The sequence below is a fragment of the Somniosus microcephalus genome, chromosome 16, assembly GCF_052327205.1.
Source record: "Somniosus microcephalus isolate GS21.2 chromosome 16, FLI_Smic_1.0, whole genome shotgun sequence".
Taxonomy (NCBI): Eukaryota; Metazoa; Chordata; class Chondrichthyes; order Squaliformes; family Somniosidae; genus Somniosus; species Somniosus microcephalus.
In genome coordinates this window covers 62,120,305-62,147,237 of record NC_141002.1, presented here as the reverse complement: position 1 = coordinate 62,147,237, position 26,933 = coordinate 62,120,305, and positions in this window count along the sequence as shown.

The following is a 26,933-nucleotide window of genomic DNA, read 5'->3' as shown; positions in this document are numbered from 1 at the left end:
CACATAATGTGTCAGGTTGGCACCACCCCACACCAACACCATAAAGCATCCCTACAATGCCCAAAACATTCCTTTCACACTCATCGCCATTGTGTGGTGTACCGTTATGTCTCACTGCAACTCACGAAGCCACTTCCAAAGGTGCACACAAATCTGTCCAAGAATGCAAAGTGTTGAAAATAAAGATTTCAATGTTTGAAAGCACATTAACAGAAACTTCATATGAACACTGGCTAAAACACTCAAGTGCATACCCTTGTGTGTTGTTAGTTGGTATGATTGGACAAGGAAGACAGTGAGTGTGAGGGGTGGCTAGTGAAATGGGGAAGTGATAATGTAGATAGAGAGGGATGGGTGGAGCTGCAAGGTAAGTTGGTGTGAGTAAGGATGCGCAGGAGTAGGGTAGGGAAGGCAGAGTGATGGGGATGTGATAAGTGGCACAGCAGGATGAGGTTGAGTGTGCTTTGCAGTAACGTTTCGTGATCTACTGAGATCATTGAAACGTTTGCGCCACTGCAGCCTGGTCCTCCTAACGACATCCCTGCTTGTATCCTCTTGTGCAATGTGCAACCAGGCTGCGTTGATCTCCTGGAGAGGTCTCTTCCGCCCATGGGAAGGGAAGAGGCCTCCCTGCATGCTGTGACTCCCTCCATAAGCATATGGAGGGTGTCATGGGAGAGCCTGGGTGCAGCCATACACCTCTGTGTAGTGCTTGTAGCACCTCAATGCTGTAGAACACTGACAGTAGAACTGTCAAAATCAATTTGCACATGGTCCCTTTAAGGAAACCAGCTGATGAAGCGTCATCAAGTGACGTCATCAGACCCGCTTCCTTCAATTGGCCAGGAAACGCACAGGGCGAGCTTAACAAGCCCAATCAACGTAAAAATTCTTTTCACAGAGCGGGCTGGAGCCAGCAGCGGGGTGCACCCCGCCACCAAACCCGGCCGCACTGGAACTACCTCGGTAGGCGAAATCGCGGCCTTTGTGTCTGAATTATGAAGTAGCTCACCTTATTTATATACGATTCATTCTTTTATGTTTGGATGATGGTGAACATTTAACATGTCCAAATTATTAATGGCACTTTATTAGCAAAACTTTTAAAATATTGTGTACCCAATGCAGTAACTATTGGCTGCAGTGTATGTGAACCTCTGTGTTAATATTTCTGTTGCAGCGTGTATGTCTCTCTATTCTTCGATATCACTTATGGAAATGGTGTTACATTTCACAAGTTATGCTAACAGAATCATTGCTGCACTTGAAAAGTAATTCAATGTGTGAGGTGCTTTGAGACATTTTGATGCGAGGAGGCATTGTATAAATGCAAATATTATTAAGATTATTTATTAAGAACATTTTTTTGGTACCAATTTTCCTTTCTCCTTTCCTGAAGGCAAAGGACTTGGAATTCCAGGAGTACTGCTCCACCAGTTCCCACTTCAGGTTAAAATCAGGTCTTTAATGTGTGAACCCAGTCTGTGAGTATCAGGAAACTAATTGACTGCAGAGAGCATTACAGAGGAACTTGAGTCTGCCTTCACGCAACATCCGTCTTTTTGATGAGACATTAAACTGAGGCCCCGTCTACTCTCTCAGGTGGATGTAAAGATCTCAAGGCACTATTTCAAAGAAGAGCAGGGGAGTTATCCCCAGTGTCCTGGCCAATATTTATCTCTCAATCAACATCACTAAAACAGATTATCTGGTCAATATCACATTGTTGTTTGTGGGAGCTTGCTGTGCGCAAATTGGCTACCACGTTTCCTCATTACAACAGTGACTGCACTCCAAAAGTACTTCATTGGCTGTAAAGCACTTTGGGATGTCTTGAGGCCATGAAGGTGCGATACAAATGTAAGTCTTTCTTTTATATAAACTTTCCAGTAAAAATCAATGAATAGCAATCAGGATCAGAAACCATGCTTGATTTTTTTCCCCATCCCTTGTCCAGGTTTATTAAGGTCAATCGTAGTGCTCCTAATGCTGTAAAGCCTGAGATTATTAATTTTAGCACAGAGTAGGGATTGAATTTTGACAAATATCAGTGGAGCCTTGGTTTATCGGCAGAATAACCAGGCTGCAGCTTGTGGTTAACAGAAAATGATTTGAATCGAAAAGCAAGGCTTCCGATTATGTATTTAAAAAAGGTTCCTGTGTTTAGGTACTTTGCTTGATGGAGTACTGTGGTGTGGTTGATTGCAATGTAAGATTTATTTTAGATGGCATCATGCAACTCATTGCCTGCCTCTCAACGCCATTTGTCTTTTTGTTCTCAGTGTTGTGAGGTTACAACGGACAAAGTGGTGGTACACTGGAATTGTAATTTGTTTTTTCTCACTATTACGGAAATTAAGCTTGCACTGGACCTTTTTTGCTTGCATTATTACACCCCTTGTTTGTATGTATAGTACACAACCTATTTGGTGGCCTATTTATCTGGATGAGCAACACAGACGCAATGGGCTGGAGGCGCGTTGGGGGCGGGACTGCTGGTTTCCAGGTTCTAGTCCCACCCCAGTGATGTCTGATGACCTGATTGGCCTTGTTAAGCCCACCCTGCAGGCTTGCCGGCCAAGTAAGGGAAAGCTGGTGTCAGATGATGTCAGAGACGCTTCATCTGCCGGTTTTGTTAAAGTGACAGGTCCCATAATTTTTTGACAGATGATTTGACAGTGATTGACAGCATTACGGTGCTGTTAAACACTGACAATCAGTGTCTAAAGGTGAGCCCTTGCACCCAGGCTCACCAATGACTCTCTCCGTAGGAGAAAACAGATGGCAGCTGCATGTGAGATTGCAGAAGCCATCTGTCAATTCTTCCAATCAGATAATTGTAGTGTATGTGCCTTTAAGAGCCCCAGGTGTGCTGTAATGCCGGTAATGGCCACTCGGGCTATATAAGCCTGTATATTGTGTATATCCGTTAGAACCCCCCCCCAGACTTTGCTTAGTAAACACCTATGAACCAACTCCTGTCTTCAGTGTCTTTATCAACACACGGACACTACAGTGGCGATGAAGTGGAAACGGACTTACCTGCAATTCGGCAGCACCTCCAGGACATCGATTCCTTGGGCGTCCAGAAGACTCAAGAAAGTGAGAGAAGCTGTGGTTTCACCAGCTGGCCAAGCTGGTGGCAGGTACTACGCTAATCCTTCCTGGGCGTCAGGCTGGGGCTCCAGCGGCTGGCTCTACAGCTGAGACAGGCAGCGAAATCGGAGGCAAGCAATAACGGACTGGGAGGGAGCACTCGGGAGACGGCCGGCGCGGCAAGCAGGTCAGCGTTCAGACCTGCAGAGAAAGTCCGGCGGGAACGAGTCTCCAACTGTAAACAAATAAAAAATTTTAAAAAAACAAAGAACGGAAACCGCGGGAAACAGCGTTGTCATCGGCAGCAGCGGCGGGAAAGCGCAGGAAGCGCCATATCTTTTCTGAAATGCCTAAGTCTGGCAATATTGATGCTTTTGATAGCAAAATAGAGGATTGGACCACATACATGGAAAGAGTAGAGGTATATTGCACTGCAAATGGAATAGAAGATGAAAAAAAAGCTTCAGTACTGCTGAACCTAATGGACGCAAAGGCATACGGGCTGTTACAAAATTTAATCACTCCAGCCAAACCAAAGGACAAGAATTTTAAAGAAATTGTTGATACCCTGCAGGAGCACTTAAACCCAACACCGCTGCTGATAGCGGAATGATTCAAATTCTTCAAGAGAAATCAACACAAGAATGAAAGTAACGCTGATTACCTAACCGAATTAAGAAAGCTATCAAAGTACTGCCAATTCGGGGCAGGACTAGCAGATTATCTTCGAGACAAATTCGTTTGCGGTCTCTTAAGTGAAGGAACACAAAAAAAGGCTGCTTTCTGAAAAAGATTTAACATTGGACAAAGCTTTCAGTATGGCTGTATCATACGAAGCAGCAGCAAGAGGAGCTGCAGAGATACAACAAAAGACACAGGACTTCGGCACCCATGAAATGACACAGGGTTTCGAAAGATGTTATCGCTGCGGCAGATCCACCCATAACCAGAAGGACTGCTGGTTCAAGGACAAAGCATGCAGGCAATGCGGAAAGATTGGACACATTGCACGGGTATGCCGATCTGGACAAAATAAATCCACAGACAGAAAAAAAAAATCAATAAAGGAAAGTACAGGAAGGTACAAATGATGACGGACAGTAGCTCCGAAGACCAGAAGAGCGATAGCGACTCCGAAAACAAGAGACTAAGCTGTCTAAAATTACATAATGTACTTGCCAAAGATAAACCATTTGGATTAACCTCATGATAGCAGGGTCCCCTGTTAAAATGGAGCTAGATACAGGATCAGCTCTAACCGTAATAAATCGACGGGATTACGAGAGGCTATTTTCACATATACAGGTAGACTACCCTTTATCCGGACTTCCGAAAACCGAAACCCTCTAAAAACCGAAGGTTTTTTCGTTCAGCGTAAGTCGTGCGTACGACTTACGCTGAACGAAAAAACCTTCGGTTTTTAAAGGGTTCCGGTTGCAGAAGTTCGGATAAAGGGTAAGTCGTGCGCACGACCCCCCGCCGACCCCGCCAGCCCCGACAACCGCCGACCCCGCCAGCCCCGACAACCGCCGACCCCGCCAGCCCCGACAACCGCCGACCGCGCCAGCCCCGACAACCGCTGACCCCGCCAGCCCCGACAACCGCTGACCCCCCCGCGGACCCCGCCGGCCCCGACAACCGCCGACCCCACCAGCCCCGACAATCGCCGACCCCCCCGCGGACCCAGCCAGCCCCGACAACCGCCGACCCCGCCAGCCCCGACAACCGCCGACCCCCCCGCGGACCCTGCCAGCCCCGACAACTGCCGACCCCCCCCGCGTACCACGCCGGCCCCGACCCCCGCCGACCCCGACTGACTTATGCTGAGCATCAGCGTAAGTCGTGCGCACGACCCCCCGCCGACCCCCCCGCGGACCCCCACCGACCCACCTTCCGAAATCCGAAATTCTCCTTTATCCGAAACTCGGCTGGTCCCGAGGTTTTCGGATAAAGGATAGTCTACCTGTACCTCTAAAAGACACATCCATTATCTTAAAAACATATACGGGGCAGAAAGTATACCCCAAAGGAAAAATAAGGGTGCCTGTTGTGTACAACGGCAAAGAAATACAAAAGTTGTATTTATACATTCTACAAGATGGTGGTCCACCATTGTTGGGACGTGAATGGATCAGAAAGATACGTTTAGACTGGCACTCCATTCAGGCACTGACGGTGACCAGTAAGAAAATAAACAATGATGACATCATACCTGAACGATTAAAAGACATCTTGGCCAACGCCAAAGAAGTGTTTCAAGAGAAACTAGGAACCTTGAAAGGCATCACCACCTCAATAAAAGTGGAAGATGCAGCAATTCCCAAATTTTTTAAGGCAAGACCGGTGCCATACGCAATTCGTCCAGCAGCCGAGGCAGAGCTGGAGAATTTGGAAAAGGCAGGTGTATTATCCAAAATAGATTGGAGCGAGTGGGCAACACCCATCGTTCCAGTCATGAAAAAAGCATTGAATAATGATAAATCTGAAGAACAGAGAAAAATTCGCATCTGTGGAGACTTCAAGGTGACTGTAAACCCGGTCCTTCACACAGTACAGTATCCTCTTCCGAGGATAGAAGATATTTTCGCCTCACTATCCGGAGGGAAACGTTTCACCAAAATTGACTTGGCACAGGCATATCTACAGATGGAGGTTGAGGAGGCCTCTAAAAAGTATCTCACGATAAACACACACAAAGGCCTGTACCAGTACAATCGACTGGTTTTTGGAGTAGCATCAGCTCCAGCTATCTGGCAAAGAGCTATGGAGCAAGTCCTGCAAGGGATTCCGGGGACTCAATGCTACCTAGACGACATCCTTGTAACAGGAGAAAATGACAACGAGCACCTTGCCAATTTGGAGCAGGTGCTCACTAGGCTGAAAGAACGGGGCCTACGAGCAAATCACCCCAAGTGCGAATTTTTCCAAAATCAGATATCATATTGTGGCCACATAATTAATAAGGAAGGGTTGCATAAGTCACCTGAAAAAATTGAAGCGGTCATAAAAGCCCCAGCACCTGAAAATGTTTCACAATTAAGGTCGTTCCTGGGATTAATAAATTACTATCATAAATTTTTACCGAACTTATCAACTCTTCTACACCCTCTTAATGAACTTCTACAAACAGGAGTGATTTGGAAATGGAACGAAGACTGTAAACGTGCCTTCCATAAATGCAAAGACTTAATCACATCCGAAGAAGTTTTGGCTCATTACAACCCATCACTGCCAATCAGACTGGCGTGCGATGCATCCCCTTACGGCATAGGAGCAGTATTATCCCATAAATTCCCTGATGGCTCAGAACGGCCGATAGCTTTTGCGTCACGCTCATTAAACTCAGCTGAGCGTAACTATGCCCAAATCGACAGGGAAGCACTCAGCCTGGTATGGGGAGTGAAGAAATTCAACCATTACCTACACGGACAAAAATTTACCTTGTTGACTGACCATCAACCCCTCATCTCCATGTTCAACCCTAAAAAGGGTGTTCCCATTATGACAGCGCAAAGGCTACAGAGGTGGTCCCTTTTTCTAGGGGCACACCAATACAACATAGAATACAAAGGATCAAAACAGCATGGGAATGCTGACGGTTTATCGCGCCTACCGTTGCCAACGGTAGAAGAGGCACCTACAGTAGACCCAGTAGCGATGTTCCACTCTACCATAGTGGAATGTCTACCAGTAACAAATTCTGCCATTGAAAGGGAGACGAGAAATGACCCGACTCTCTCACGGGTCTACGATTTAACAGTGAAGGGATGGCCAGCACATGGTGAACCACTGTTGCCAGCTTTCTCGCAAAGAAGAGAACAGCTGTCAGTGTGCCGAGGAACCTTGATGTGTGGATCTAGAGTGGTGATTCCACCCAAACTCCAGGATAAAGTGCTAAAGGAGCTTCGCGAGGGGCATCTGGGTGGAGTGAAAATGAAGAACCTAGCTAGGGCGTTTGTATGGTGGCCAGGTATCGATGGAGACATCGAAGAAATGACCAAGAGCTGCCTAGGATGCCAGAGGTCCAAAACGCTCCACCACAAGCCCCTCTACATATATGGGAGTGGCCCTCATCTCCCTGGCAAAGGGTGCACATCGACTTTGCTGGTCCATTTATGGACTCAATGTTCTTAATCACGGTTGATGCACACTCCAAGTGGCCGGAGGTAATAAAGATGTCCTCCACCACCACGGAAAAAACCATCACAGTATTAAGGACCATATTTGCCAGGAATGGGCTGCCGGAACAGATATGTTCTGCTAATGGACCGCAATTTGTGTCCGAAGAATTCAGAAAGTTCTTAAAAAACAATGGGGTTAAGCACTACACGTCCGCCCCATACCATCCCGCCACCAATGGATTGGCTGAAAGGTTTGTCCAGACCTTCAAGAAGGCCATAAAGGCCATGGGTAATGAAGACATAAAACTTCAGCACAAGGTGGATAACTTCTTATTCGCATACAGGAATGCAACACATATGGTTACCAACCAAACTCCCGCCATGATGTTCTTCAATAGAAACCTAAGATGCCGGCTGGATTTGGTCAAGCCCAACATCAGAAGGGACGTGGAGAACCGGCAGTTTCAAGGCATGAATGAAAGGCCAACTAGAACCTTCCAGATAGGTCAACAAGTTTTGGCCCGGGACTACCGTACCGAGAAATGGCAGCCTGGAACTATCTGCACACAACTAGGACCACTGATGTATACCGTGGACATCGGAGAAAGCATAATAAGGCACCATGCTGACCAAATCATAAAGTCATCCGAAAAGGGACAACCTACACCACAACTCTATACATCTAATGATGAAGTTGAGATACCCATATCTACCTCCGATCCGGTGATACTGGAACCCGATGAACCCGACACTGGCATTCAAGCCGAATCAGCCTTGCCAAAAGAACCTACTGCACCACCAGGAACTACTACACCCCCGAGGCGTTATCCGGACCGAGTCAGGAAGCCTCCTGAGAGACTGACTTATAATTAATTAACTACAGCAATGTGTATATTATTTTTCTTATAACATGTAATTAATAATTACTTAAAATATGATGTACTGGTTAACTAAAAAGGGAGGAATTGTAGTGTATGTGCCTATAAGAGCCCCGGGTGTGCTGTAATGCCGGTAATGGCCACTCGGGCTATATAAGCCTGTATATTGTGTATATCCGTTAGAATCCCCCCCCAGACTTTGCTTAGTAAACACCTATGAACCAACTCCTGTCTTCAGTGTCTTTATCAACACACGGACACTACAATGAGGCTTCACAGAAACATCAAATCTTGTCACCTGCAGATACATATAAACAGAATAAAAATATTTCTCAATACATTCTCTCACCTGTCATACTTACCTGTGCACCATTGCGCCCATCACACTACCTCTGTCATTTACACACTTACACTGCAGCAGACCCACAGCTCACCTCGCTGACCCTGGCAGGGTTTCCCGCTGTCCGGAAGGCCGCATCAGCAGGCTGAAAATGGGGAAAAGCCTCTTAACTGCCTGTTAACTACCTGTTAACAGGCAATTAATTGGCTCTAATCCCCTCCCCACCGCGAGGAGATGGGTCCCTGTGTGACTCGGGGACCTGCCTCCCGGGAAGATGGTTCGGAGGCTGGTTGGGAGCGGGGTTGGGACCCGCTCTCAATTTTTTCCCATTTTCCCAGCAGTCCCGCCTCCAAATCTGCCTCCTCAAGGCTGGTAAAAATCCAGCCCAATTACTTTAGCTGGATAGCCATTAACCATGAAAAAGAAAGCAGCACCAATATGTCAGATGCCATTGTTCTCCTGTTATTGGCTCAGTAACATGAACATTCTTTTTAAAATGTAAATGTTATGAGACATTTGCATCATTCTAATGGAAAATAAATAATGGTACTCTGTATAAATAGCTACCAATTCTGACTTTGTTGCTGATAAAAATTCTGAACAGATGCTAGTGACACTGCTGCAGTCATAGGTGTTGAAAGAGAGATATGCCTCAAGAGTTCCAGATGTATTCGTTTTATAAACGGTTTTCAGAAATTCAGCTTTGATAGCAAACGGTGTATGGTGTGTATGAAGAGTTAAGTGAGAATGGGAAATGTTGCACTTACATGAACTACACATTGTAGTACCAGTGAAAGTGACTGAACATCTTACTTCTTATCTTACTAGCACATTTTTAGAATCCAGACATAGCAATTAAGGGGGATCAGTCACTCAGCAGTGGTTAAAGTCATTTCTGAAATTGCCGCTTTACTGCCCAGGGCACACATTAGCTTCTCAATAATAGGGATCTGAAGGCACTTTCTGCCAGTGAGGCATTCCTCAATGTCATGAGTGCCATTGACTGTACGCATATACCTTCCATGCTGACAAGATAGGCAGCTACTCTAACAGCAAAGGTTTCTGCCTGTGTTTGGACTATCGTCACAAAGACGTTTGTTGATTTCCATATCTTCACTCACACCTCATTCTAGTCTCTTCAGAAGGTTTGCAGAAAGAGGATTGGCTGTTTGGTAGGAGATTAATCAATGTATGCCAGTAACTGTCCTCTGTATCTGTGTTCCTGTACGTGATTGCATTCTGCCTTTGGCAAGTGACAGAGGCTATAACCTGACAATGTGTTACAATGACAGGAATATGAGGGTGGCAGACAATCTGGCGGACTGCCAGAACAAAACCATTAGAAGCCACGGTCATCTATATATATAAAAGGATAGTGGTGTCTGTCTGTCTATCTGTCTGTCTGTCTGTCTGTCCGTATGTCCGCTATACACTCAAAAGTTATAGAGCGTACCTACACATATGTTACATCAAAAGAAAGCTTATGATTAGGGGAGCGTGATAGGCATATTTACTTTTTGGTCAGACAAAAATTGTTCGGACAGTATACAAAAAACGTTCAAAAAATTGACAACTCCGCTCATTAGCGTTGAGTGACGTGATGGTTGACCAATCATACAGGGGATAGCGTTGAGTGACGTGATGGTTGACCAATCGGTGCATCATGGGGGGGGTTCATTGTGTGTGTGCGCGGGCCATCCTACAGGGGATAGCATTGAGTGACGTGATGGTTGACCAATCCTACAGTTGAGTGACCTGATGTTTGACCAATCGGTGCGTCACGGGGGGCATTTCATTGCGCCTGTGGGCGGGCCTAATCCTTCTGAGCTTAGGTGAGTGGCGGCCATCTTGATTCCTAACTATTGATTTATTTTTCCCACTTTGTGTGTGTGGTAATGGGGATTAAATGATATGAAATATAGATTTCCAGCAAAAAAAAGTTGGTTTTAAAAGAAAAAAAAAATCCATTTGCAAAGGGGACTCGGGCTTTCCCCCCACCTCGGCGGTGGATGAGCTGCCTGCAGGCCTCAGGCCTCGAAGCCTCGGCCTCTCCTCACCAGCCATGCCCGAGCTAGGCACCGCCCGTCTCGCTGGGCCCAATTCCAAACCAGCGGCCCGCGATCGCCGCCATCTTGGTAATGGTTCCGGGGTGGGGCGGAGCCGAGCGTAGCCATCATCACCATCTTGGTAAAGGCTGACGGGGCGGGAGACAGCGAGCGCTGTGAACGTCGGCGGTGGCCCGGAGCGGGACCTGAGCTAATATGAGTCGGGCCGGGCCTCAGGCGCTAGGCCGCGCACGGGCCGGCCCTGAGGCGCTGATCCGCACACGGGGGCTTCGGGTCACCGCGTCCGGGCTCTGAAGAAAGGGAGAGGGGGAGGGGGAGAGGGGGAGGGGGAGAGAGAGAGGGGGAGGGGGAGAGAGAGAGGGGGAGGGGGAGAGAGAAAGGGGGAGGGGGAGAGAGGGGGGAGAGAGAGAGAGGGGGGGAGAGAGAGGGGGGAGGGAGGGAGAGAGAGGAAATCAGGGAGACACAGGGGGAGGGAGAGGAGAGACGGGGGAGGGAGAGGAGAGGGGGGAGAGGAGAGAGGGGGAGAGGAGAGTGGGGGGAGAGGAGAGAGAGGGGGGAGAGGAGGGGGGAGGGAGAGGAGAGGGGGGGAAGGAGAGGGGGGAGGGAGAGGGGGAGGGAGGGAGAGGAGAGGGGGAGGGAGAGGAGAGGGGGAGGGGAGAGGGGAGGGAGGGAGAGACATTAAAGCAGGGACAGGAGGAGGGAGAGAGAGTGGGGAGGGAGAGAGGGGGAGCGAGGGAGAGGAGGGGGAGGGAGAGGAGAGGGGGAGGGAGGGAGAGGGAGGGTGAGGAGAGGGGGAGGGAGGGAGAGGAGAGGGGGAGGGAGGGAGAGGGAGGGAGGGAGAGGAGAGGGGGAGGGAGGGAGAGAGTATAAAGCAGGGAGAGACAGGCGGAGGGAGAGACAGAGGGTGAGGGAGGGAAAGAGTGAGGGAGTGGGAGAGGGAGGGAGAGCTCGCCTTCTTCCTTCCTTCTTTCCTTCGCAGGGGTCCATCGGGCCAGGCCTGAGGCACTCCTTCCCCCCCTCTCTCTCCAGGCTAATCCCGAACTAAATCCAGCAGTCTCTCTCTCTCTCTTCTCCCCCGTCTCTCTCTTCTCACCCCAGTCTCTCTCTCTCTCTCTCTCTCCGCCCCGCCAGTCTCTCTCTCTCTCTCTCCTTCCCACACAGACAGACAGACAGACAAACTCTTTTATATATATCAAAATTATTTCTACTTTTTTCATAACAACATGCCCTCAAAAAACCCTCGGCACCGCCGGGTGTTGTGTATGTACCTTTAAGGGAATAACTGGTCTTAGACTGCAGTACCGGCAGTGACCACCCCTGTATAAAAGGCCCCTAGCAGGCTTCTGTATTTCAATCTGACGTTGCCTCCTGTTCAGTAAAGTACCTGTTAAACTGTTCTCCCGAAGTCCGTGTATTATTGAGGCGCGGACTTTACAGTGGCGACGAGTAAGTTCGAACTCATCTGTAGTGTGGCATCATCTCAAGGGGATCTCGCCCTGAGAGGAGGGTTCTTGGAGGTCGTAGTCTGAGCAACGGGCGTCGACCGCGGGCAACTGCCCAAAGAATTCATCGGTGTTCGAAGAATTGCGGGAGAGACTGTGGAAAGCTGTGCTTGGCTCCCCAGTTAAGGTGTTGCAGCAAATCGTGCTGGTAGCAGGTAGCGCGCTGACCCTTCTGGACTGCGGCGGGCTTAAGCTCGATCGAGCGGCTCTACAAAACGGGCCGCGCAGCGTCGCCGGGAAAAGAAAACAAGAGAGAGAGAGAGGGTGGAGTGCAAAGGACGCGGTCGGTGCTCAAGAACAGGGCAGCGGAGAGAAAATAAACGGGGGGAAGGAAAGCGAGACGCGCCGAAGCCGCGGGTCGCCGCCATTACCCTGTAGAACGCTAGGAGCAGCATGGCAGCAAGGTGAAGAAGCAAAAGCGCGGGAGGTGCCATTTTATCCCGTTGGGGAAGAAGCAAAAGCACGGGAGGCGCCATTTTATTCCATTGGGGAAGAAGCAAAAGCACGGGAGGCGCCATTTTAAATCACCCAAGATGCCGAAAAGTGGCAGTATCACTGCTTTCGACAACAAGGTAGAAGACTGGACCACGTATGTGGAAAGAATTGAAGTGTACTGCAAGGCAAATGAGGTGGCCGATGGAAAGAGGGTGTCGGTATTATTAAATCTGATGGGCGCGAGTACGTACGGCCTATTGCAGAATTTAATTACCCCAGCTAAACCAATGGAGAAAAGTTTTGAGGAGATTGTTCATATCTTACAGGAACACCTAAGCCCTACACCACCGCTGATAGCAGAAAGATTCAAGTTCCATAAAAGAAACCAGCACAAAGATGAGAGCAATGCTGACTATCTTACGGAACTACACAAGTTATCGAAGCACTGCCAGTTCGGAGCAGGACTGGCAGACACCTTACGGGATAAGTTTGTCTGCGGGCTCCAGAGTGAAGGAACCCAGAAACGACTACTTTTGAAAAAGGACCTGACACTAGAACATGCTTTCAGCGTGGCAGTATCCTACGAAGCAGCAGCACGGGGAGCTGCGGAAATACAACAGAAACCACAAGAATACAGCACTAACGAAATGGCGTATGGAGCAGAAAAGTGCTATCGCTGCGGCAGAACAACCCATGAGCAGAAGGACTGCTGGTTTAAGGACAAAGTATGCAGGCAATGCGGAAAAATGGGACATATAGCAAGAGTCTGCAGGTCGGGAAAGAAAACCAACACGACAAGAACTACTAAGGAACAGTACAAGAAAGTAAAGAAACTGACAGACAGTAGTTCAGAAGATCAGGAGAGTGATAAGGACTCCGGGAGCAGGAGACTAAGTTGTCTAAAGTTACACAACGTGATCGGAAATGAGGATCACCGAACCATTTGGGTCACCCTCACGATAGCAGGGTCCCCAGTAAAGATGGAATTGGACACAGGATCAGCCCTAACTGTCATGAATCGACGAGACTATGAGCGGCTATTCTCACACATACCCTTAAAGGACACGTCCATTGTATTGAAGACATACACGGGGCAAAAGGTTTACCCCAGAGGAAAAATAAGGGTGCCAGTTAAATATAACGGCAAGGAAACGCAGAAACTATATATGTATATACTACGAGATGGAGGACCACCATTATTGGGATGTGAATGGATCCGAAAAATACAATTGGATTGGCATTCCATTCAGGCGCTAACTGTGACTGACAAAAAGGATGATGACGTCGCACCTGGACGTCTGTCACAAATTCTATCTGACGTGGAAGAGGTGTTCCAACAAGGACTTGGGACTCTAAAAGGAGTAAAGGCAACCATAAAGATAACGCAAACCCAAAAATTTTTAAGGCCAGACCGGTGCCATACACGATCCGCCCAGCCATTGAAGCTGAACTGGAGAGTCTGGAATGTTCAGGTGTGCTGTCCAAGGTGGACTGGAGTGAGTGGGCCACACCCATCGTTCCTGTAATGAAGAAAGCATTGAGCGGCACGCCTGGGGAGCCGAAGAAGGTTTGCATCTGTGGGGACTTCAAGGTGACTGTGAACCCAGCCCTGCACACAGTACAATATCCACTTCCGCGGATAGAAGATATTTTCGCCTCACTATCTGGAGGGAAATGTTTTACAAAGATTGATCTGGCCCAAGCGTATCTACAAATGGAGGTGGAAGAAGCATCTAGAAAATACCTCACGATAAACACTCACAAAGGCCTTTACCAGTACAATCGACGGTTATTCGGGGTAGCATCAGCCCCGGCTATTTGGCAGAGGGCGATGGAACAAGTCCTGCAAGGGATTCTGGGGACCCAGTGTTATTTGGACGACATCCTGGTTACGGGCGAAAATGACAGTGAACATCTTGCCAACCTGGAGCAGGTGCTCACGAGATTACAGAAATATGGGCTACGAGCCAACCGCCCCAAATGCGAGTTCTTCAGGAGACAAATCTCGTATTGTGGCCACATGATTGATGAGGAAGGGTTGCATAAGTTGCCGGACAAGATTGAGGCTGTAGTCAAGGCTCCAGCACCGGAAAATGTGTCGCAACTGAGGTCGTTCCTCGGGTTGGTGAACTACTACCATAAGTTCTTGCCGAATTTATCTACAATTCTGCACCCACTGAACGCCCTGCTGCAAACTGGAGTAACGTGGATATGGAGTGATGAGTGTAAGTGTGCCTTTCAGGAATGTAAATGCCTAATCACTTCAAAAGAAGAATTGGCCCACTACAACCCAACACTACCGATTCGGTTGGCATGTGATGCGTCACCTTACGGCATTGGAGCGGTGCTGTCACACAAATTGCGTGACGGTTCAGAGAGGCCAATAGCCTTTGCATCGCGCTCGCTAACCTCAGCCGAGCGTAACTACGCCCAGATTGACAGGGAGGCCCTCAGCCTGGTGTGGGGGGTGAAGAAGTTCAATCACTATCTGCACGGGCAGAAATTCACCCTACTGACTGATCATCAGCCCCTGGTCTCCATTTTTAACCCAAAGAAGGGCGTTCCGGTGATGACGGCGCAACAGCTGCAAAGATGGTCACTTTTTCTAGGGGCACATCAGTACGACATAGAGTACAAGGGTACGAAACAGCATGGAAATGCTGATGGGCTGTCGCACCTACCGTTGCCTACGGTGGAAGAAGCACCTGCAGTGGACCCTGTGGAGATATTCCATGCGACCATAGTCGAATGTTTGCCTGTTACAAACTCAAGTATAGAGAAGGAAACCCGAAATGACCCAACACTCTCTCGGGTCTATGATTTGATGGTGAAGGGATGGCCAGCATATGGCGACTCACTGTTGCCAGCATTCTCGCCAAGGAGAGAACAACTGTCAGTGTGCCGGGGGACCTTGATGTGTGGATCCCGAGTGGTAATCCCACCCAAGTTGAGAGATAGAGTGCTCAATGAGCTTCATGAGGGTCATCTGGGAGGGGTAAAAATGAAGAGCCTAGCCAGGGCGTTTGTGTGGTGGCCGGGAATCAATAAAGATATCGAGGATATGACCAAGAGATGCACTGGATGCCAGAAGGTCCAAAACGCTCCACCACAGGCCCCGCTACATCCATGGGAGTGGCCCTCATCTCCATGGCAACGGGTACACATTGATTTTGCTGGTCCATTTATGGACTCAATGTTTCTAATCGCTGTGGACGCCCATTCGAAATGGCCAGAGGTCATTAAAATATTCTCCACCACCACAGAGAAAACTATTGCAGTCCTAAGAACCATCTTCGCCAGGAATGGGTTGCCAGAACAGATTTGCTCCGACAGTGGGCCACAGTTTGTGTCTGAGGATTTCCAGAAGTTCCTGAAGAATAATGGGGTGAAACATTACACATCTGCCCCATATCATCCAGCCACAAATGGATTGGCTGAGAGGTTTGTTCAGACCTTTAAAAAGGCCATAAAGGCAATGTATAATGACGACATACCACTACAACACAAGGTGGATAATTTCTTGTTTGCTTACCGGAATGCGACACATGCAGTAACCAACCAAACTCCAGCCGTACTGTTTTTCAACCGAAGGCTAAGACGTCGCTTGGATTTGCTCAAACCAAACATAAGACGAGATGTTGAGGATAAGCAGTTCCAGCACATCAATAAGAAGCCAACCAGAAGCTTCAAGATAGGGCAACCAGTCTTGGCCCGCGACTACCGAACAGAAAAATGGCAGCCAGGAACGATATGCACACAGCAGGGACCACTAATGTACACAGTGGACGTTGGAGAGAGCATCGTGAGACGCCATGCTGACCAGATTCTAGAGTCACAGGAACAAGTCAAACCTATACCACAAGCATGTGCACCTGGTAATGAGCCCAAAGTACAGATTGCGTCTACCTCAGAAGCAGTGGTATTAGAAGCTGACGAACCAATCAATGACAATGAGCCAGAATCGACTACACCGCAAGAACAGGATACTCGAGAAAGGCGCTATCCAGTCAGGATCAGAAAGCCTCCTCAGAGACTGAACTTATAAATGATTATTTAAGTTGATGTATATAGTACCGAGAAAATTGTAATTAGTTATTACTTAGTTGTTAAATGAATGTTATGTGCTGTTTATCTAAAAGGGGAGGAATTGTTGTGTATGTACCTTTAAGGGAATAACTGGTCTTAGACTGCAGTACCGGCAGTGACCACCCCTGTATAAAAGGCCCCTAGCAGGCTTCTGTATTTCAGTCTGACGTTGCCTCCTGTTCAGTAAAGTACCTGTTAAACTGTTCTCCTGAAGTCCGTGTATTATTGAGGCGCGGACTTTACACCGGGCACTCCAGCTAGTATATAATATAAGGGTGACTGGGTACAATTGTGAAATGCTCGTATGTGGCACGCTGTGACGGGTAAGAGATAATGAGTGGGCATCATTTTTATAATAGGAAAATTGCGGAGATGAAATCATAAGCAAGCAGTAATCCGAAAGTCTACTACAGAATTGAAGTTTAGATTTAGATTTAGAAAGTAATCTGTTTCACAAATACAATAACTGCAATGGTTGAAGTACCATTAAATTAACTGTTTTTACACGTACTAAGCCATGCTTTTGAACAAAGAAGCTGCTACAATTTTGCTTTTGTCAACCCAACTTTAACAAAACTGAGTTAGCTGTTTCACTGTTGTGGAGTAATTCATTTTTGTTTAAGATTTAGAGCTTGCCTGTTCCTTTTAATTGAACCCTGCAAAGATTTCCCTTCTGTTATCTGGGCAGTCTGATCAAGAGCACTTGGGTCATTGTTAATGTAGTTATTGGCACACAGCTAGAGAATGTGAAAGATGCAAATGATGTTGGTTGCTAGATTATAGCATGAACCAAAGCCCTCATAACGTTACCTTCCTCCCTCAAACAAACTCCTGCCTAACCTTTCTTATGCTTCTTCTAACCTCTCTCATTCCCTTCACTACTTTTCTCCCATAATGTCCCTAGCTTCCATTATGTTGTTCCCAGTCTCATTCGTGCCAGTTGCTTTTTTCGACGACTTGTGTATCTTTATTGACAGTTAGTTAATATCAAGGTCCCTGTAAAACACTTGGGAGTAAAATTCAACTTCAGGGCGGGTGCAAAACGAATGGTGGAGGATTGACCGACCATTATGCATCCCGCCTGATTTTCTTCTCAATTGACTTACTAGTAAGCAATATTAGGCGGGGTGTATAATGGCTGGCTGATCTGCTACCACCTGTCTTAAATCCCCACCGCAGTTGAATTTTAACCCTACTTATCCAGTTATGAGTGTTGACAGCTTGGTGGGTAGTTGGTTGAAGGATTGGTGTCACTTACCCCTTTGTTCCCTGGACAAGGAGATCGCTGTCCCTGTTAAACGGTGGACTGCCAAAAAAAAAAGCAATTCAACACATTATATGAACAGGATATATTTAATGATAAATCAGTTATTATATTAATTTTGTTGCGTTTAAGATGACCCAAGTTGAAAGAACGGTTGCAATGGTTGTTTATGGAATGATATGCTCAGTGTGTGACTGCTCGTCATACAAGCCCCTAATTCGAGTGAGATTTGGGGCCTTCATGAGCCTTGCTTAATGTTTGTGCGCAGGCTCTCAGGATTCTGTATGCTGGCTGCACACACTTGGGCATGCTGAGTGCCTCGGGCACATTGCAGGCTTTGGCTTCCATGCCTCATAAGACGGGGGTGCCTGTTATCAGATTATTGGCCCCTTAATCCTGCACACTTGATAACACATTCAAATTGACTTACATTAGATTATTTCAGTTCATATCTACTTATCATAAATTGTTTTGACTGCAAAAGTTATCATATTTTCTCTGGAACTTTAAAATTGTGAATGATTACTTCTAAACACAGGAGATTGGGACAGAGAAAATTCTATAGATGCTTTCACTTGGGGAGTCATCATTAAATCTTATAATGAGCCTCATCACTCCTCGATGAAGCTGTTCTTAACATATTAATCTCATTTTCAAAGTAGGGTGCTCCAAAACCACACAGTATTTCACATGTGATCACACCAATGATCTATTCAAGGTCAGGATAACTTGTTTCGATTTATAACCAAATGCCCTTGAGATGCAACCCAGCACTTGATTAGCTTGGTTAACAGCTTCATATTGACTGAATACTTTCAGTGAATGGTCATTAATCACATCCAAATCATGTTCCCATTTTATCTTTGCTACCTTAATTAAAATACACTGCTGCATTGTATATCCATGTCTTTTTGTTCCAATATTCATAATGTATTGCTTACCCATATTAAAATCCATCTGGCATGATCAGTGGCATTTTGTATTGTTTTGGGATGAAATTGTATTGTATTGTTTTGGTAGAAATTTTCCTGCAATTTTCAAAATAATAGAGCACTGTATTTATATTTAATTCAATGGGCCTGACTAGGGATTATTTTTCTATACAAAAGCAAAATACTGCGGATGCTGGAACTCTGAAATAAAAACAGAAAATGCTGGAAATTCTCAGCAGGTCAGGCAGCATCTGTGGAGAGAGAAACAGAGTTAACGATTCAGGCCGATGACCTTTCGCCAGAACTGCTATCCTTTCTGTACATTTCACCCAGTGAAATAAGATGGGGGCAGACAATCAGGGTTGAGTGCCTGATATTAATCAAGATCCTTGCTGTGATAAAAATGATAACTTCCGGGAAGTTATGTCATCACTTCCTGTGAACTATGAACTATGAACTATCAACTGTGTACATACCTCACTTCCTGTCATATGTCACTTCCTGTTGGACTGGTATAAATACTGGTCTGTTCAGTATTGTAAGAGGCTTCTACCAGAGGCATGGTAAAGACCTCTCTTGTGTATATAGTGTGTTTATAAGTTACTTAAAGCTTACTTTAAAGTTACTTGATGGTAAGTCTCCTTTTTCTTACATCAATTTAAGTAACTTAGTATTTACACTGACAAATACTAGACCTTCAGACAAACTCGGAAGTTAAGGATCCAGGGAACCACCCATCATGGAGAAAATCCTTAGACCTATTCGTCTGGACTTGGACCCGAATACACCAGCAGCTGGCAGGGTATGGAAGCATTGGTATCGTACTTTTGAGAATTTTCTGGATGAATGTAAAGCGGATGCTCCTGCTAAATTGAAGATACTTGTCAATTATGTGACCCCAAAAGTGTTCGAATATGTTGATGACTGGGATAATTATGAAGAGGTGATTCGGGCACTTAAGAAACTGTATGCGAAGACCCCAAATGAGGTCTATGCTAGACATCTACTGGCCACAGCCCGACAAGGGCCAGGGGAATCAATTGACGAATTCCTGCAAGAACTTCGCAGGCTCAGCGTAGATTGTAACTTTCAGGCAGCCTCAGCTGAGCTGTACCGCCAAGAAATGATTCGTGATGCTTTCATCTGCGGGATTGCCTCTCCATTTATACGCCAGCGTCTACTAGAAAGTAAAACACTTGAGCTACAAAAAGCTTTTGACCTAGCTTGTTCACTGGATTTGGCAAAGAGAAATGCAGACCTCTATCAGCTGCCCAGATCTCGATCTGCTGCTGTAGCTGCAACCAGACAATTCAAGCGGTCTCAGGTGAACCCTATCATGGGGGAATCTAATTCTGATAATTCTGATGAAGAAGAGGAGGACGACCCCACTTTAGCAGCCTCTTGGCAATCTAGGAAGGAATGCTTCTTTTGTGGAGATGCTTTTCACCCTAGGAAAACCTGCCCTGCTCGCAATGCAATCTGCAGTTATTGCGGGAAAAAAGGACACTTTGCTAAAGTTTGCCTATCAAGGGCCTCTACGAGGGCCAATCCAGCTAAGGCCTACCGAACTGCCCCAATTAGGGCCTATCAAGATGCTCCAGCTAGGACCTATCAAGCTTCCTCTCGAGCTCTCTCCCGAAGAAGCACACCGAGAGTTTTAGCCACTCTCTGTGCAACGACACCAATTACAGCTGCTTGCCCACAGAACCTGTCTCATGCAGCCACAAAAATTTCAATTAAAGGGCATACCTTAGATGCCTTAATTGACTCAGGAAGTACTGATAGTTTCATTAAGGAACAAATTGTTGCGAAATTGAAACTACATGTCTTCCCATCGGACCAGGCAATTGCGATGGCCCAGTCATCACTTAATACCAGAATCTCCGGCTTTTGTGTTGTTGATATGACAATTCATGGTCGTATGTATCCCTCCACCCGACTTTCGGTGCTCAAGGACTTATGTAGTGATCTCCTCTTAGGGCTGGACTTCCAAAAGCAGCATAAGAAACTCACCATTGAGTTTGGTGGATCCAAACCCGGACTTACTATTTCTAATATACCGTCTAAATTACTATTTTGTGCATTATCAGCAGCTTCACTTGATGAACCCTCATTATTTGCCAGTATTCCGCCTCAATGCCAACCGATAATAACGAAATCGCGGCGCTTTAATCAGGAAGACCAATCTTTTATTGCGGCTGAAATCTCTCGACTTCTAGCAGAGGATATCATTGAACCATGTTCGTCGCCCTGGCGGGCTCAAGTCGTCATTGTCAAGAACCCTCTAAAACCTCACAAACAGCGACTATGCATCGATTATTCGCAAACCATCAATCAATATACCGACTTGGACGCCTACCCATTGCCACGCATTGATGATATGGTTAATAAACTGGCCGAATACAAAGTGTTCTCAACTTACGATTTAAAAAGTGCCTATCATCAGTTACCCTTGAAGGTCTCAGATAAGCAGTACACAGCCTTTGAGGCTAATGGACGGCTGTACCAATTTCGTCGCCTCCCATTCGGGGTTACTAATGGAGTGGCTGTCTTTCAACGGGCAATGGATGGCCTGGTTAAGCAGGAAAACCTAAGGGACACTTTTCACTATCTTGATAACATTACCATTGCAGGTCACGATCAACAGGAACACGACTCCAACCTCCAAAAATTTCGGGATGCCCTCCATCGCCGTAATTTGACCCTGAATGAATCCAAATCTGTTGAGTCGCAACCGACCATCAACATCCTTGGCTACTGCGTAGGCAATGGTATCATTAAGCCAGACCCAGAAAGACTTCGCCCGCTCCAAGAGCTCCCGTCACCTAAGAATCTGGCTTCTTTACGTCGGGCTCTCGGTCTGTTTGCATACTACGCTAAATGGATTCCTCATTTTTCGGACAAAATCCAACCCTTGCTGCATGCTAGATCATTTCCACTGGGAACAGCGGCTGTTGCAGCCTTTAACCTTCTCAAAAAACAGTTGGAGAAAGCGGCTCTTCACTCCATTGATGAGAATCTCCCTTTCGTGGTTGAATGTGATGCCTCGGAGGTGGCGATCTCGGCTACTCTGAATCAGGAAGGTCGTCCTGTAGCATTTATGTCCAGGACCTTACAAGGTGCCGAGCTACATTATCCTCCGGTTGAGAAAGAAGCCACAGCCATCATAGAGGCAGTACGGAAGTGGAACCATTTTCTAGCTTGCCAGCACTTTACATTGATCACGGACCAACGATCAGTCGCCTTCATGCTCGATAATCGAAAACGAACCAAAATTAAGAATAATAAAATACAACTTTGGAGGATGGAACTGGCCTCTTTTGGTTATACCATTCTCTATCGGCCTGGCAAGGAGAATGTGGCCCCGGACACCCTCACACGGGCATTCTGCTCCACTATGTCATCCTCCACTCTCATGGATGTCCACAATGGTTTGTGTCATCCTGGCGTTACGCACATGCTACATTTCGTACGATCACGGAATCTCCCTTTTTCCACTGGAGATGTAAAGAAAATATGCTCAGAATGCCGGCTTTGTGCGGAATTAAAACCTCAGTTCTTCCGCCCCTCAGATGGTATACTCATACATGCAACCCAACCGATGCAACGACTTAGCATCGATTTTAAGGGCCCAGTGCCCTCTTCAACTCGGAACACATATTTGCTCACCATGATCGACGAATATTCACGTTTTCCGTTTGCCTTCCCCTGCTCCAATATGCTGGCGTCCACAGTAATCTGCTGCCTTGAGCAGGTATTTTCTCTCTGTGGCATGCCGGCTTATATTCACTCAGATCGGGGTCCATCCTTTATGTCAAGGGAACTCAAGGACTACCTCTCAGAATGGGGAATTGCTACAAGCAAAACAACACCATACCATCCCATCGGAAATGGGCAGGTAGAGAGGTATAACGGTATCATCTGGAATTCCGTACGTCTCGCTTTAAGATCTCGGGGCCTACCAGACCAGCAATGGGAAACAGTGCTTCCGGATGCATTGCACTCTATACGGTCCCTGCTTTCTACAGCCACAAATACTACACCTCATGAGCGGTTCTTTGGATTCCAGCGTCGCTCATCTCATGGGACATCACTCCCGTCATGGCTAACTACTCCTGGACCTGTATTACTCCGAAGATACGTTCGGACGTCTAAAAATGACCCTCTTGTAGACGAGGTCGAACTAACCGATGCCAACCCCACCTATGCAAACATACGATATTCCGATGGCCGAGAATCTACCGTATCATTACGGGATCTGGCTCCCTGCCCACCAGGACCTAGTGGGACATCGGGTGATGGCATTTCACCAGGAAACTCTTGGGACCTATCGGGTACCCCTCTCCAGGATCCTGATCGGACACCAACTAGCTTGGTGCCGGTAGAACCCCGTGCTCAAGGTTGCGACCCTCCCAGTACCGTGCATGAAAGTACTGATCCACCACAGACCAGCTCTGCACCTCCCTCTGAACAGAGGCAGTCCGACTTTGAACCTATTGGGGCTCGTACTCGAAGCCATGATCTCCCCGACCCTTCACAGGGCAATCCAGGCCACACAGACTCTGACCAATGGCCAACCGCATGTAAGCGGACCAGCGACCCTCTACGACGGGAATCCAAACGGGTGCGACTCTTCCTTGTTCGGCGGCTGCGGACCAAAAGGTAGACCACAGCCTCCTAATCCTGCAGGAGGGAAGAATGTGATAAAAATGATAACTTCCGGGAAGTTATGTCATCACTTCCTGTGAACTATGAACTATGAACTATCAACTGTGTACATACCTCACTTCCTGTCATATGTCACTTCCTGTTGGACTGGTATAAATACTGGTCTGTTCAGTATTGTAAGAGGCTTCTACCAGAGGCATGGTAAAGACCTCTCTTGTGTATATAGTGTGTTTATAAGTTACTTAAAGCTTACTTTAAAGTTACTTGATGGTAAGTCTCCTTTTTCTTACATCACTTGCTATTTGCCTTGTTTCACTGAAGCTACACATTTCATTCATAGAATCATAAAGCACAGAAGGTCGTTCGGCCCATCGTGCCTCAGCCGCCTCTTTGAAAGAGCTATCCATTTAATCCCACTCGACTGCTCTTTCCCCATAGCCCTGCAAATTTTTCCTGTTCCAAGTTTATATCCAATTCCCTTTCGAAAGTTACTACTGAATCTGCTTCCACCACCTTTTCAGCCGGTGCATTCCCGATCATAGCAACTCACTGCGTTAAAAACAAAATCCTCATCACCCCTCTGCTTCCTTTACCAATGATCTTAAATCTGTGATCTTTGGTTACCAACCCACCCACCAGCGGTCACACAATTGTTATTTCACATATATGAAAATCAAAGATGCTAACTCAGATATATAAGAAATGAAACATGACAATAGCCAGTATGAGGCACCATAGGTTGTTCCTAGCACAATTACTCCAGGAAAAGAGAGAAGGTACAGATGGTAAATTTTCATATATATCATTGATTCCACAATTGAGTCAGACTTTGTAACTACAAGCGTAAATATTATTTAATTAAACTTGCTACCAAATATTCTGTTCATATGTCAAGTTATTTAAAATAATTGGCCAGGAGGTAGTGGCCCAGATTTGCTTGCAGCGGCGAGATTGGCGACATGCACCATAAATTTAGCTGCTTACCATGCCGATTTTGCCTTTGATAAGTTATAGAAACATAGAAAAATAGGAGCATGAGTAGGCCATTCGGCCCTTCGAGCCTGTGCCACCATTCAATAGGATCATGGCTGATCCTCTATCTCAATACCATATTCGCGCTCTCTCCCCATATCCCTTGATGCCTTTTGTGTCTAGAAATCTATCTATCTCCTTCTTAAATATATTCAGTGACTTGGCATCCACAGCCTTCTGTGGTAGAGAATTCCACAGGTTCACCACCCTCTGAGTGAAGAAATATCTCCTCATCTCAGTCCTAAATATACTACCCCATCTTCTTCTTAGGCAGTCCCTCGGAACCAAGGATGACTTGCTTCCACACTAAAAATGAGTTCTGTGACTGATGAGTCCAATACGGGACTTACAGTTTCTGTCACAGGTGGGGCAGACGGTGGTTGAAGGGGCGGGTGGGTGGGGTGCTTGGGTTGACGCGTGCTCCTTCCGCTGTTTGCGCTTGGCTTCCGCTTGCTCCCAGCGAAGAGACTCAAGGTGTTCGGTGCCTTCCCGGATGCTTCTCCTCCACTTTGTGCAGTCTTGGGCTAGGGATTCCCAGGTTCGGTGGGGATGTTGCACTTTTTTAAGGAGGCTTTGAGGGTGTCCTTGAAGCGTTTCCTCTGCCCACCTGGGGCTCTCTTGCCAAGTCGGAGCTCTAAGTAGAGCACTTGCTTTGGGAGCCTCGCATCAGGCATGCGGACGATGTGGCCCATCCATCGGAGCTGATCGAGCGTGGTCAAAGCTTCGATGCTGGGGATGATGCCCTGAGCGAGAACACTGACGTTGCTGCGCCTATCCTGCCAATGGATTTTCAGGATCTTGCGGAGGCAGCATTGGTGGTACCTCTCCAGTGCTTTGAGGTGCCTGCTGTACATGGTCCATGTCTTTGAAGCATACAGGAGTGCAGGTATCACTACTGCTCTGTAGACCATGAGCTTAGTGCCGGGTTTGAGGTGCTGGTCTTCAAAAACTCTCTTCCTCAGGCGACCGAAGGCTACACTGGCACACTGAAGACAGTATTGGACTTCATCGTCGGCATCTACCCTTGTTGACAGTAGGCTCCTGAGGTATGGAAAGTGTTCCACGTTGTCCAAGGTCTCGTCATGGATTTTGATAATCGGGGAGCAGTACTGTGTGGCAGGGGCAGGTTGGTAGAGGACCTTTGACTTACGGATGTTTAGTGTAAGGCCCATTCTCTCATACGCTTCAGTGGAGGTGTTGACAATGGTTTGGAGTTCAAGCTCAGAGTGTGCGCAGATGCAAGCGTCGTCTGCATACAGTAATTCAATGACAGAGGATGAGATGCCCTTAGATCTGGACTGGAGGTGACGGAGGTTGAACAGTTTCCTGTTAGTTCTGTAGATTAGCTCCACTCCAGTGGGGAGCTTCCTAAGGGTGAGATGGAGCATTGCAGCCAGGAAGATTGAGAAGAGCGTTGGTGTGATGACACAGCCTTGCTTGACCCCAGTCCGTATGTGAATTGGGTCTGTGGTGGATCGGTTGGTCAGGATCACAGCTTGCATGTCGTCGTGAAGCAGGCGGAGGATGGTGACAATCTTTTGAGGGCAGCTGAATTTGAGGAGGACACTCCATAATCTCTCACGGTTGACAGTGTCGAAGTCCTTTGTGAGATCAAAGAAGGCCATGTACAGTGGTTGGTGCTGTTCCCTGCATTTCTCTTGTAGTTGGAGCGCGGTGAAGATCATGTTCATTATGCCCCTTAGTGGGTGGAATCCGCATTGCGACTCTGGAAGGAGCTCTTCAGCCATTGGAAGAAGGCGATTGAGGAGGATTCATGCAATGACTTTCCCTGTGGCAGACAGCAGGGAGACTCCTCTGTAATTATCACAATTGGACTTAGAAACATAGAACATAGAAAAATAGGAGCAGGAGTAGACCATTCAGCCCTTCAAGCCTACTCCGCCATTCAATATGATCATGGCTGATCCTCTATCTCAATACCATATTCCTGCTCTCTCCCAACACCCCTTGATGCCTTTTGTGTCTAGAAATCTATTTATCTCCTTCTTAAATATATTTAGTGACTTGGCTTCCACAGCCTTCTGTGGTAGAGAATTCTATAGGTTCACCACCCTGTGAGTGAAGAAATTTCTCCTCATCTCAGTCCTAAATGTCCTACCCCATATCCTGAGACTGTGACCCCTTGTTCTAGACAGCCCAGCCAGGGGAAACAGCCTTCCTGCATCCAGTCTGTCTAGCCCTGTCAGAATTTTATACGTTTCAATGAGATCCCCTCTCATCCTTCTAAACTCGAGTGGATACAGGCCAAGTCGGCCCAATCTCTCCTGATACGACAGTCCTGCCATCTCAGGAATCAGTCTGGTGAACCTTCGCTGCACTCCCTCTATGGCAAGTATATCCTTTCTTAGGTAAGGAGACCAAAACTGCACACAGTACTCCAGGTGTGGTCTCACCAAGGCCCTGTATAACTGTAGTAAGACATCCTTGCTCCTGTACTCAAGTCCTCTTGCAATGAAGGCCAACATACCATTTGCCTTCCTAACTGCTTGTGG